Below are 11,384 nucleotides of genomic sequence, written 5' to 3'. Positions count from 1 at the left end.
TTGCCGCATTTTATGATTATGAAATTTGGCAGATGGATATCAAAACTGCATTCCTGAATGGATTTCTGGAAGAAGAGTTGTATATGATGCAGCCAGAAGGTTTCGTCGATCCAAAGGGAGCTAACAAAGTGTACAAGCTCTAGCGATCCATTTATGGACTGTTGCAAGCCTCTCGGAGTTAGAATAAACGCTTTGATAGTGTGATCAAAGCATTTGGTTTTGTACAGACTTTTGGAGAAGCCTGTATTTACAAGAAAGTGAGTGGGAGCTCTGTAGCATTTCTGATATTATATGTAGATGACATATTACTAATCGGAAATGATATAGAATTTCTGGATAGCATAAAGGGATACTTGAATAAGAGTTTTTCAATGAAAGACCTCGGTGAAGCTGCTTACATATTGGGCATTAAGATCTATAGAGATAGATCAAGACGCTTAATTGGACTTTCACAAAGCACATACCTTGACAAAATTTTGAAGAAGTTCAAAATGGATCAAGCAAAGAAAGGATTCTTGCCTGTGTTACAAGGTGTGAAATTGAGTAAGACTCAATGCCCGACCAATGCAGAAGATAGAGAGAAAATGAAAGATGTTCCCTATGCTTCAGCCATAGGCTCTATCATGTATGCAATGTTGTGTACCAGACCTGATGTGTGTCTTGCTATAAGTCTAGCAGGGAGGTACCAAAGTAATCCAGGAGTGGATCACTAGACAGCGGTCAAGAACATCCTGAAATACCTGAAAAGGACTAAGGATATGTTTCTCGTATATGGAGGTGACAAAGAGCTCATCGTAAATGGTTACGTTGATGCAAGCTTTGACACTGATCCGGACGATTCTAAATCGCAAACCGGATACGTGTTTACATTGAACGGTGGAGCTGTCAGTTGGTGCAGTTCTAAACAAAGCGTTGTGGCGGGATCTACATGTGAAGCAGAGTACATAGCTGCTTCGGAAGCAGCAAACGAAGGAGTCTGGATGAAAGAGTTCATGTCCGATCTAGGTGTCATACCTATGCATCGGGTCCAATGAAAATCTTTTGTGAGCAATACTAGTGCAATTGCCGCAAAGGAATCACATATTTCTCAAGAGACCAAGCACATCAAGATGAGCGCTCCATACAACTAAAACCAAACCTCGAGTCCCCGAGGGGGCGCTGCACAGGGCTCTAGTTTGGACCAACACTCAGAGGAGCAGACCCGTTGACTAAGCCTCTTGGGCTCACGAGCAAACATGGGATCAGCACCAAGAGCTATGGTGTTAGAATAATTACTGTGTAATCTAGATTATTGACTCTAGTGCAAGTGGGAAACTGAAGGAAATATGCCCTAGAGGCAATAATAAAGTTATTATTCTATTTCCTTATATCATGATAAATGTTTATTATTCATGCTAGAATTGTATTATCCGGAAACATAATACTTGTGTGAATACATAGACAAACTAAACGTCACTAGTGTGCCTCTACTTGACTAGCTCGTTAATCAAAGATGGTTATGTTTCCTAACCATAGACATGTGTTGTCATTTGATTAACGGGATCACATCATTAGGAGAATGATGTGATTGACATGACCCATTCCATTAGCTTAGCACCCGATCGTTTAGTATGTTGCTATTGCTTTCTTCATGACTTATACATGTTCCTATGACTATGAGATTATGCAACTCCCGTTTGCCGGAGGAACACTTTGTGTGCTACCAAACGTCACAACGTAACTGGGTGATTATAAAGGAGCTCTACAGGTGTCTCCAAAGGTACATGTTGGGTTGGCGTATTTCGAGATTAGGATTTGTCACTCCGATTGTCGGAGAGGTATCTCTGGGCCCTCTCAGTAATGCACATCACATAAGCATTGCAACTAATGAGTTAGTTGCGAGATGATGTATTACGAAACGAGTAAAGAGACTTGCTGGTAACGAGATTGAACTAGGTATTGAGATACCGACGATCGAATCTCGGGCAAGTAACATACCAATGACAAAGGGAACAAAGTATGTTGTTATGCGGTCTGACCGATAAAAGATCTTCGTAGAATATGTGGGAGCCAATATGAGCATCCAGGTTCCGCTATTGGTTATTGACTGGAGACATGTCTCGGTCATGTCTACATTGTTCTCGAACCCGTAGGGTCCGCACGCTTAACGTTACGATGACAGTTTCATTATGAGTTTATATATTTTGATGTACCTAAGTTTTTTCGGAGTCCCGGATGTGATCACGGACATGACGAGGAGTGTCGGAATGGTCGAGACATAAAGATTGATATATTGGAAGCCTATGTTTGGACATCAGAAGTGTTCCGGGTGAAATCGGCATTTTACTGGAGTACCGGGAGGTTATCGGAACCCCCCGGTAACCTAATGGGCCTTAATGGGCCTAGTGGAGGATGAGGAGAGGAGGCCTCGGGGCTGCCGCGCGCCCCTCCCCCCCCCCCTAGTCCGAATTGGACAAGGAGGGAGGTCGCCCCCCCCCTTTCCTTTCTTCCCTCTCCTCCTTCCCCCCAAGTCCTAATCCAACTAGGGAAAGGGGGGAGTCCTACTCCCGGTAGGAGTAGGACTCCTCCGGCGCGCCTCCTCGTAGGGTCGGCCGCACCCCCCCCCCTCTTGCTCCTTTATATACGGGGGCAAGGGGGCACCTCTAGACACACAAGTTGATCCTCGTGATCGTTTTCTTAGCCGTGTGCGGTGCCCCCTTCCACCATACTCCTCGATAATATTGTAGTGGTGCTTAGGCGAAGCCCTGCGACGGTAGAACATCAAGATCGTCATCACGCCGTCGTGCTGACAGAACTCTTCCCCGACACTTTGCTGGATCGGAGTTCGGGGATCGTCATCGAGCTGAATGTGTGCTAAAACTCAGAGGTGCCGTAGTTTCGGTGCTTGATCGGTCGGGCCGTGAAGACGTACGACTACATCAACCGCGTTGTCATAACGCTTCCGCTATCGGTCTACGAGGGTACATACACAACACTCTCCCCTCTCATTGCTATGCATCACCATGATCTTGCGTGTGCGTAGGAAATTTTTTGAAATTACTACGTTTCCCAACAATTATAACCCAACCGTGTAAGGAACGCAAAATCCGGGAACATAACACCGATATGACGGAAACTAGGGCGGCAAGAGTGGAACAAAACACTAGGAAAAAGGCCGAGCCTTCCACCCTTTACCAAGTATATAGGTGCATTAAGATAAACAAGATAATAAGGTGATATCCCAACAATAAACAATGTTCTAACAAGGAGCGATCTCCAATCTTCACCTGCAACTAGCAACGCTATAAGAGGGGCTGAGCAAAGCGGTAACATAGCCAAACAACGGTTTGCTAGGACATGGTGGGTTAGAGGTTTGGCATGGCAATATGGGAGGCATGGTAAGCAAGTGGTAGGCATCGTAGCATAGGCATAGCAAAAGAGCAAGCATCTAGCAAGCAAAGATAGAAGTGATTTCGAGGGTATGGTCATCTTGCCTGCAAAGTTGTCAGAGTTGCCTTGATCCTCGTAAGCGAACTCAAAGGGCTCCTCATTCATGAACTCGTCTCCTGGCTCTACCCAAACAAGAAAAACAATCAAAAGGAGCACAATCAACCACGTGCAATGCTCAAGCAACATGATGCAAACATGGTATGATATGCGGGATGCGGTATGTGATGCATATGCAAGATTTGACAAGGAAAGATAGAACCTGGCCTCAACTTGGAAATCCAAGAGTGCCACTGGAAAGGTGAGGTGATTTTGGTTGAAATCGATATAAAGATCACCGAAATCGGATGCACGGTTTGGAAATGGCAAGCAAAACAAATATGGCACCGGTCTGCGATAATCAGCAAGTGACCAACTAAATGCATCAAGATAAATATGCTACGGCACTCAAACATGACAACAAAATACATGACAGAGATCCAATCATGATGCTTGACAAAATATGAACACTGAGCTATGGCTAATTCATCCATTAACAGGTTCAAACAAGCATGGCAAAAGAGCAAACGATAACACGTTTCAGACTTAGTGAAATTAACACAAGTCTGGAATTCATCATCAGGAAGCAAACTTTAAAGCATGAAAACTACATGCTATAGGAACTTAACATGGCAAAGCAAGGCATGGCATGAAGCTACCCAAAGCACTTAACAAAAGTCCCTTAGTGACCTTGAGCCAAAAGGGATCAGAAAATACCATTGCAAGCATGTGAACATGGCAAAAACATAAACAAATTCAGACTTAGTGAAAAACTGGAGCATGCAAACAGATTTGACAAGTAGGCATGTTTACGAGCTCGATGCACTCACTACAGAGCATGACATGACAAACTAAGCATACACCCATCAAGAATACATGGCATAGAAGCTATACATGGTAAGAACAACAACATAGCATGCACGGATCAATAGCAACATCCTCGGCAAAATCGCTAAACATGTCAAGAATCTGCCAGGATTATTTTATAGCAAAAGTAGAGCTCGGTTGACTCAAGCTAGGGTGCTCCATAATTGCAAACAAAGGCATGGATGGATATAGAACCACAATGTTAACAACACATCATTACTGATCATCCTCAAAAGAGGCACGGATCACTAGGAAACAACATGAACATATGGCATAACAACAAAAACAGGACAGGGACTTGGTGAAATTCTGAGTCCCTGAAATCAGCATCAATGATTACGCTACTTTGCAAGCTTGTGCTAGTCACTAGAAATATCACAAAAATACATGGCAAGCACCCCTGTAAAGATGGCATGGCATATAACAAAACACATGTAGAGCTCAGGATCATAGCATGCACACATTAATCATGGAAAAAATGACAAAAGGCCATTTGCTGAAACAGATCTGACAAATTCATCACATAGCCCTCTTCCAACAGCATTTCAGGCATCAAGATGAGCTCAAATGAAAATGATGCAATGATATGAAATGATGTACCCGTCGAGGCGAACATTTTGATATGCTACACGCACGAATCGGAGATACGGATGCAGAGTTATGACATGTCAAAGATTGTAAATAATTAGGGTTTTGGAGGGGGAAAAGTCAACCGCGGATCTCAGATCCAGATCTGCACGCTTCCCGAGGAGATCACCGGAACAGTAACTCGTCGCCGGACTTGAGGGAGGTCGCCGGACTTGGGGTCGCCGGCATGGAGGAGGAAGGCGGGGCGCGCGGCGGCCGGAGTGGCGAGGGGCGGCGTGCGGCGTTCGAGGAAGCGGCGAGGCGGCGGACTGGGGCGGCGCCGAGGCGCGCAGCTGGACGGCGATGATGGCGGCGGGGCAACGAAGGGCGTCAGCGGCGAGCGAAAGGCCGGCGAGGGCGGCGCGGTCCCGCGGGCGAGGAGGCAGACGGGCACGGGCGGCGCGATGGGCTCGGGAGGGCCCGAATCAGGCTCCTCCGGGCCGGCGGCGGGAGGAGGCGGCGGTGACACTTGGCTGCGCGTGGTTGGGCGGCGGTGGCGGCGGACGTCGTCCGGCACGGGCCGGACACGTCCGGTGCGCGGAGGAGGGAAAATTAGGGTTTAGGGTAGGGGAAGATCCGAAATTTTCGGGAGTGATCTATTTATAGAGGTAGAGGGAGCTAGGAAGCTCCAAATGGAGTGCGGTTTTCGGCCACACAATCGTGATCGAACGCTCTAGACGATGGAGGGGTTTTTGGTGGGTTTTGGGCCAAATTGGAAGGGTGTTGGGCTGCAACACACACGAGGCCTTTTCGGTCCCTCGGTTAACCGTTGGAGTATCAAATGAAGTCCAAATGGCATAAAACTTGACAGGCGGTCTACCGGTAGTAAACCAAGGCCGCATGGCAAGTCTCAGTCCAATACGGAAATGTTTAACCCCCACACACGAAAAGAGGTAGAAAGGGACACCGGGTGACATAGGAGCGCCGGAATGCAAAACGGACAACGGGGAAAATGCTCGGATGCATGAGACGAACACGTATGCAAATGCAATGCACATGATGACATGATATGAGATGCATGACAAAGACAACAACACACGGAGACAAAAACCCGACAACGACGAAATGAAATAACTTAGTGTCAGAAACGGCAAGAGTTGGGATACATATAAGGTAAATTACATCCGGGGTGTTACAGTGGATTGATGAGTGGTGCTACATCCACTCAGACAGCACCGCCAGCTCTTCATACCTACCTCGGGGTAGGCCCCACCACCCAAAGAGGTGCGGGAGAGTCTGGCCAAAGGCTACGCCCGCTAGTCTTCGAGTGCGTGGCCTAACGGTAGCCATGGTGACCGCGAATTTCTGAGTCACCAGTTGTCTTCACTGCGAGCACGCGCACGCTCCGCTGCCATGTACACCAATGTCAGCCTTAACGGGCGAACCTCTTGCCAGCCTAGTTGGAGCAACTAACATTAATGCTGCTCTACTCAGACGAGCCCCTTGAGCTCTCGTGGTCTGTCGTTCCACTTTGTGTGGATTCTAGCGGTCGCATAGAGGCATGACGATCTCTCCCCTTGTTGGTTCCCATAAAAGAGTTTTAGAAAGATTGACAATAATTATTCATAGTGTAAGTGCATCTAGTGCCCCTTAGTGATTTTGGTGTATTGAAGACTTATAGGTTAAGGGACTAATGCGATTGTGAGTGTACACAGGTCTATAAGTCTATGAGGAGTTTGATATTTAGAGAGAAAGTCGACCCCTAAAAATGAATGTCTTCAACTGAAGACTTTGGCTTTCTGAAGACTTTGAAAGTGAAGAAATTGGTGTGACCCTGAAGACTTGATATTCATGCGAAGATTATGAAGCGTAAAGACTTTTATTTTCATAGTTTCATTTTCTCTTTCTTGAGTCATAGGAAACACCGTACTGTTAAAGGGGGTCGAGGTGAATTTTCCAAGTGATGCTCATCTCAAAATCCTACACCAACCAATCCTTTCAAGTGAGACCATTGGAAATCTCATATAGTTCAGTCAATTTCTTCAGTGACAGAGACAAAGATCTTCTGGTCTCTGAGGAATTTGTTCTGACTGAGGAGTCAGGGGTTCACCGGTGCGGATTGCCTACAAGTGAGGAACATGATAGCCCTAAGGAATTTGATAGCCAAATTTCCGACCGTTGCTGTGCTATGTGCCAGCTGTCCCAAAATATCAACCCACCTAACGGTCATATCATTAAAGGGCATTTATATCTTATCATGTCGGGATGCTCCCTAGGCTATAAATAGCCGCCCCCTACAACCACTAGCTGGTTGGCTGCTCCGAGAGATACTGACACTTGTCATTGAGAGCATCCCGTCCTCCGAGTACTTTGAGCGAAAATCATCAAGTGAGGAAAATCCAAACCAACCACCTACAAACCCAAAGTGATTGAGCATCACTGAAGATATTGTTCCTATGTGGAACCGACGCTTGTTACCTTTGAGGACTATGCATCTTCTAGAAGGTTAGGCGTCATGATCTAGAGCATCCAAGAGGAAATTGTGGACCGCCGAGTGACGGAGTCTGTGAAGGTTTGGAAGTCACCTGAAGACTTACCACGAGTGATTAGGCGAGGTCTGTGTGACCTTAGCTCAAGGAGAATACGGTGAGGACTGTGTGTCCGGGACTGTGTGTCCTCAGAAATACCTAGCCGCTCCAACCAGACGTACGACTGTCACAACAGTTGGAACTGGTCTACCAAATCACAGTCTTCACCAAGCTACTGGTTCTATTTCCCCAACCCTTTCATTTCCTCATTTCTGTGTAGAAGTACTTGATCGTTACTGTTTGAAGACTTCGACTGAAGACTTTCTCAATTTTCTCAATCCTAATTCTTCAGTCATTTTGTCTTCAGCCTGCTTATCATGTGTTTACGCTACTTGTACTATGTGCTTGTTTTCATTTCATCATGATGATTGTGCTACTACTCTGTTATGCTTGCATCTGAGTAATTATTCCGCTGCTAAGTAGTTCGTTGCTTAGGAATTTCCTCACCCTGAAATTCCTCAGTGACGAATTTGTAAAAATTGCCTATTCACCCTCTCTAGTCGATATAACGCACTTTCACATAGTCCATGGAAATTATTGCAATGTGATTATGCCAAATTACATACTTTTGTTAGTTGATAATAACTTTTTCGTAATGCATGGTAACATGTACTCACAGTTCATGGAAATTATTTTTCATGTAGCTCTTCGAAAGTACATCTTTCTTACCAGTGAATGTTGTCGCGGGATTAGACCCCGAAATCATGGAACTCATGAGAGCCTCCACAAAATAGGTTAGTTAGTTTGCAATGAGTGTTCAAATGGCATCTTCGGTCTCTTTTTTGTTGCACGACAGCAAACGACAATCTAAACAAACATGGCAAAATATAGCATATGTGACCACCTAATACTTCGATAGATATGGAACAGGAGGGGTAGCATGGGATAAGACAAGTCCAAAGCGTCGAACTATGTCACCATTGCTTGCGCGTATGTCAACAGTGGCACGACCCACCAGACATTCATCCACAATTGGTTGCTACCTCTTGTATCCATCTTCTTTTTTGCAACTGCAAACAATCACAAAAATCAAAAACATGTTAAGCGAGGGCCAAATAATGCATATAGCAATGTCGTCTCTCTCATGCAAAGTTCGTTCATCGGTAATGGCAAAAGGTTCCAAACAAGTATGTCAGATACTCGTCATTTCTGAATTATAATATGTTTAGCTTTTAAGTGAGGGTAAGGGCATCTTCAATGGGGACGCTTAAGTGGGCACTAGGAAAAACAATCCCGGTAGTTTTGCTAGTGTGTGTTTTATTTCCAATCCAAAGCTGGCTTCCGACACTTTAATTTGCCCCAGACGCTTAGGTGCTCTATTAGTGCAATTTGGTTGTCTAAGCGCCTATGGAATAACACTTTGCATTGGAGGGTGCCCTGCTAGTGTAGATGCTTTTATTTGTTCCCCTTTATCGAGCGTCTACTCAACGCCTCCCCATTGGACATGCCCTTATGGTGGTAATTATTGTGTTTTTTCTTCTTTTTTCATATTTTATTGGCAACATACCTCAGTATCACATGGCAATATAAACTAAAAGTCATGCAAATTTACCTCTCATGATATGTTTTCCCCATAGATTGAAATGGCATTTTCACACATGTCCATATGGCTAATCATTTTGACTGCCATGGCAAATCAATGTCCAACATACGCACTAGTATGCCATTATCATATGATAGGCTATCATGCACTTGAATATTCATTTCTGAGCCCGGGCTCATCTGCACCCTATGAACAGTAAAAAAAAATCTACTGCAGCCGCATTTTCACAAACAATACGATGACAATTCTGAGCAGTACAAAACACACATTTATATGTCAATATCATATGAGATTCTATTCATCTCATGCAGTTTTCTCACACAGCTTAACACACCTTTTTATACATGGCACATTTACATACAATGTCATAGCAAATTTCTGTTAAATACTCCCTTCTTACTGAAATATATGTCGCTGGAGAAGTTGAACTACAATTGCTTCAACGACACATATTTCGGTACCGAGGGAATATACTCTTGTATGTTTTGAGGTCAAATCGAACATGGCAATCGCATGTCCTGAAATCCCATGACAAGTCTATGTGATTTCGCGTGGCAACTCCCCCCTAGCATATGCATAAATTTCTTCATGGAAAATCCACATGGCAAATCACTGGTTAAATGAAGAGGGGGACAAGAAACGGTGGAATTGCCATGGTGAAGGAGAGGGGGACAAGAAATAAGAACAAGCGACCGGCGGTGGGAGGAGGGCAAGAAACAAGAGAAGGACAAAGATGGTTTTACGTGTGAAGCAAGGTGGGAAGGAGCAAGGGATTTTGTGGCAGTGGGGCGACACGTCGATGAAGAAAAGTGGACAGCAACTCGATTTGGTCACGGCTCACGCTCATCACGTGGGCAGGTTTCTCAGGCGGACGAGTACATTCAACTGCGTTAGAGCAACTCCAACGGTCCGATTCAAACGGACAGTGTTTTTAACTGTTTTTTGTCTATTTGGGTCGGCCGCCCGCCCGCCGTCCGCCCTTTTTTAGATTTGGGTCGACAGTGCGTCCAACGGTCGACCCATTTCATAACCGTGCGCGTTTTAGATCATGCCAGTGGCCATACCGTTGCTCTGGTTTTGGCGCTCCAGTGCGCGGTGGGGGGGGGGGGGGGGGGGGGGAGGAGGGGGAAGCGGCCTAGCGTGCTGGTTTTGGCGCTCCAGCACGCGGGAAAGGTTCGCGCGCGCGCCGCGGCCGACGCTCGTTATAAGAAGGCGCTCCCTCCACACTCTGTCCGCCGCCCACTCGTCTCGCCCCCTCTCACTAGCCTCGCCGCTTCTGCGCCACCATGTCGATGCGCCGCCTGGGCGCTTCGGATTTTCGCGGAGTCCGCGAGCGCCGCTCCGGCGCCTTCTCCTTCGAGATCTGGTTTGGTGAGAAATGCCTCATCCTCGGCACCTTCGACACCGCAGAGGAGGCGGCCCGCGCGCACGACGCGGCGGCATGGCGCCTCCTGAGGCCTCGTCGGGATATGAATTTTCCCGACGTGTCGAGCCAGCGGGCGCAGGATCTCGCGTCTCTCCCGCGCCTTCCCCCGACGAGGATCGTCGTGTCCACCGAAGGCGGCAGCGTCGCCTCGCCATCGCCGAGATGGACGTGGAAGTCATGGTGGTATGGCACGAACACTTCCCGCAGGACATCGTCGACGAGTGTCAGTTCTACAAGCAAAGGAGGGCGGAGAGGGACGTGAGGAGGGCGGAGCGAGCCGCCTATCGAGAGGACAAGCGTTCACGAAAGCATGCCGCTCAATTGAAACTGAAGCTACGAGAAACGTCGGATTGGGACTTCGAAGACGAGCAGCATGCTGACACCTACATTCAGACGTCGGAGGACATTACCGAGTCGGAGTCGGAAAGCGACGAGTAGTTGGTCTTTTCTTTTATCTGTGTACGCTAAAACTATCTATGTATCCATTTTTATCAAAAAAAATGACCGGCGACGTTGGTGACAAAGCAACAGGCGAGGGTGTGTTGTTTGATGTGGAGAGGCCAATATGCCACCGATCAGCGGACCCGGTGAGAAAAGAGGCGAGCACGCGCTTCGTCTTGTGTCTGCGCCAACACAAATCCAGCTCAAAAATGGACCAAAAATGGGTCGGCAGGCGAACGAAAGCAGACGCGCATCCGTTTAGGTCAGCGTGTTGAGCCGACTTTTGTGTCCGCGCCGACCCAAACGGACGAAATGGGTCGCCCCGTTGGAGTGAGCCCTCCCATTGAGCGAACTTCACATCCAAGAATTATTGGGCCCCTGAAATTATTGGGAAAGCCCCATTAACCACTCATTTGAGGGGTTTTCTTTGGAACCTCTTGGAGATGCTCTAACACGAGTGGGATGGTCCACCTGTCTGTTAATGCAC

The sequence above is a fragment of the Triticum urartu genome, chromosome 7, assembly GCF_003073215.2.
Source record: "Triticum urartu cultivar G1812 chromosome 7, Tu2.1, whole genome shotgun sequence".
Taxonomy (NCBI): Eukaryota; Viridiplantae; Streptophyta; class Magnoliopsida; order Poales; family Poaceae; genus Triticum; species Triticum urartu.
Note: the sequence above shows the minus strand (reverse complement) of the source record.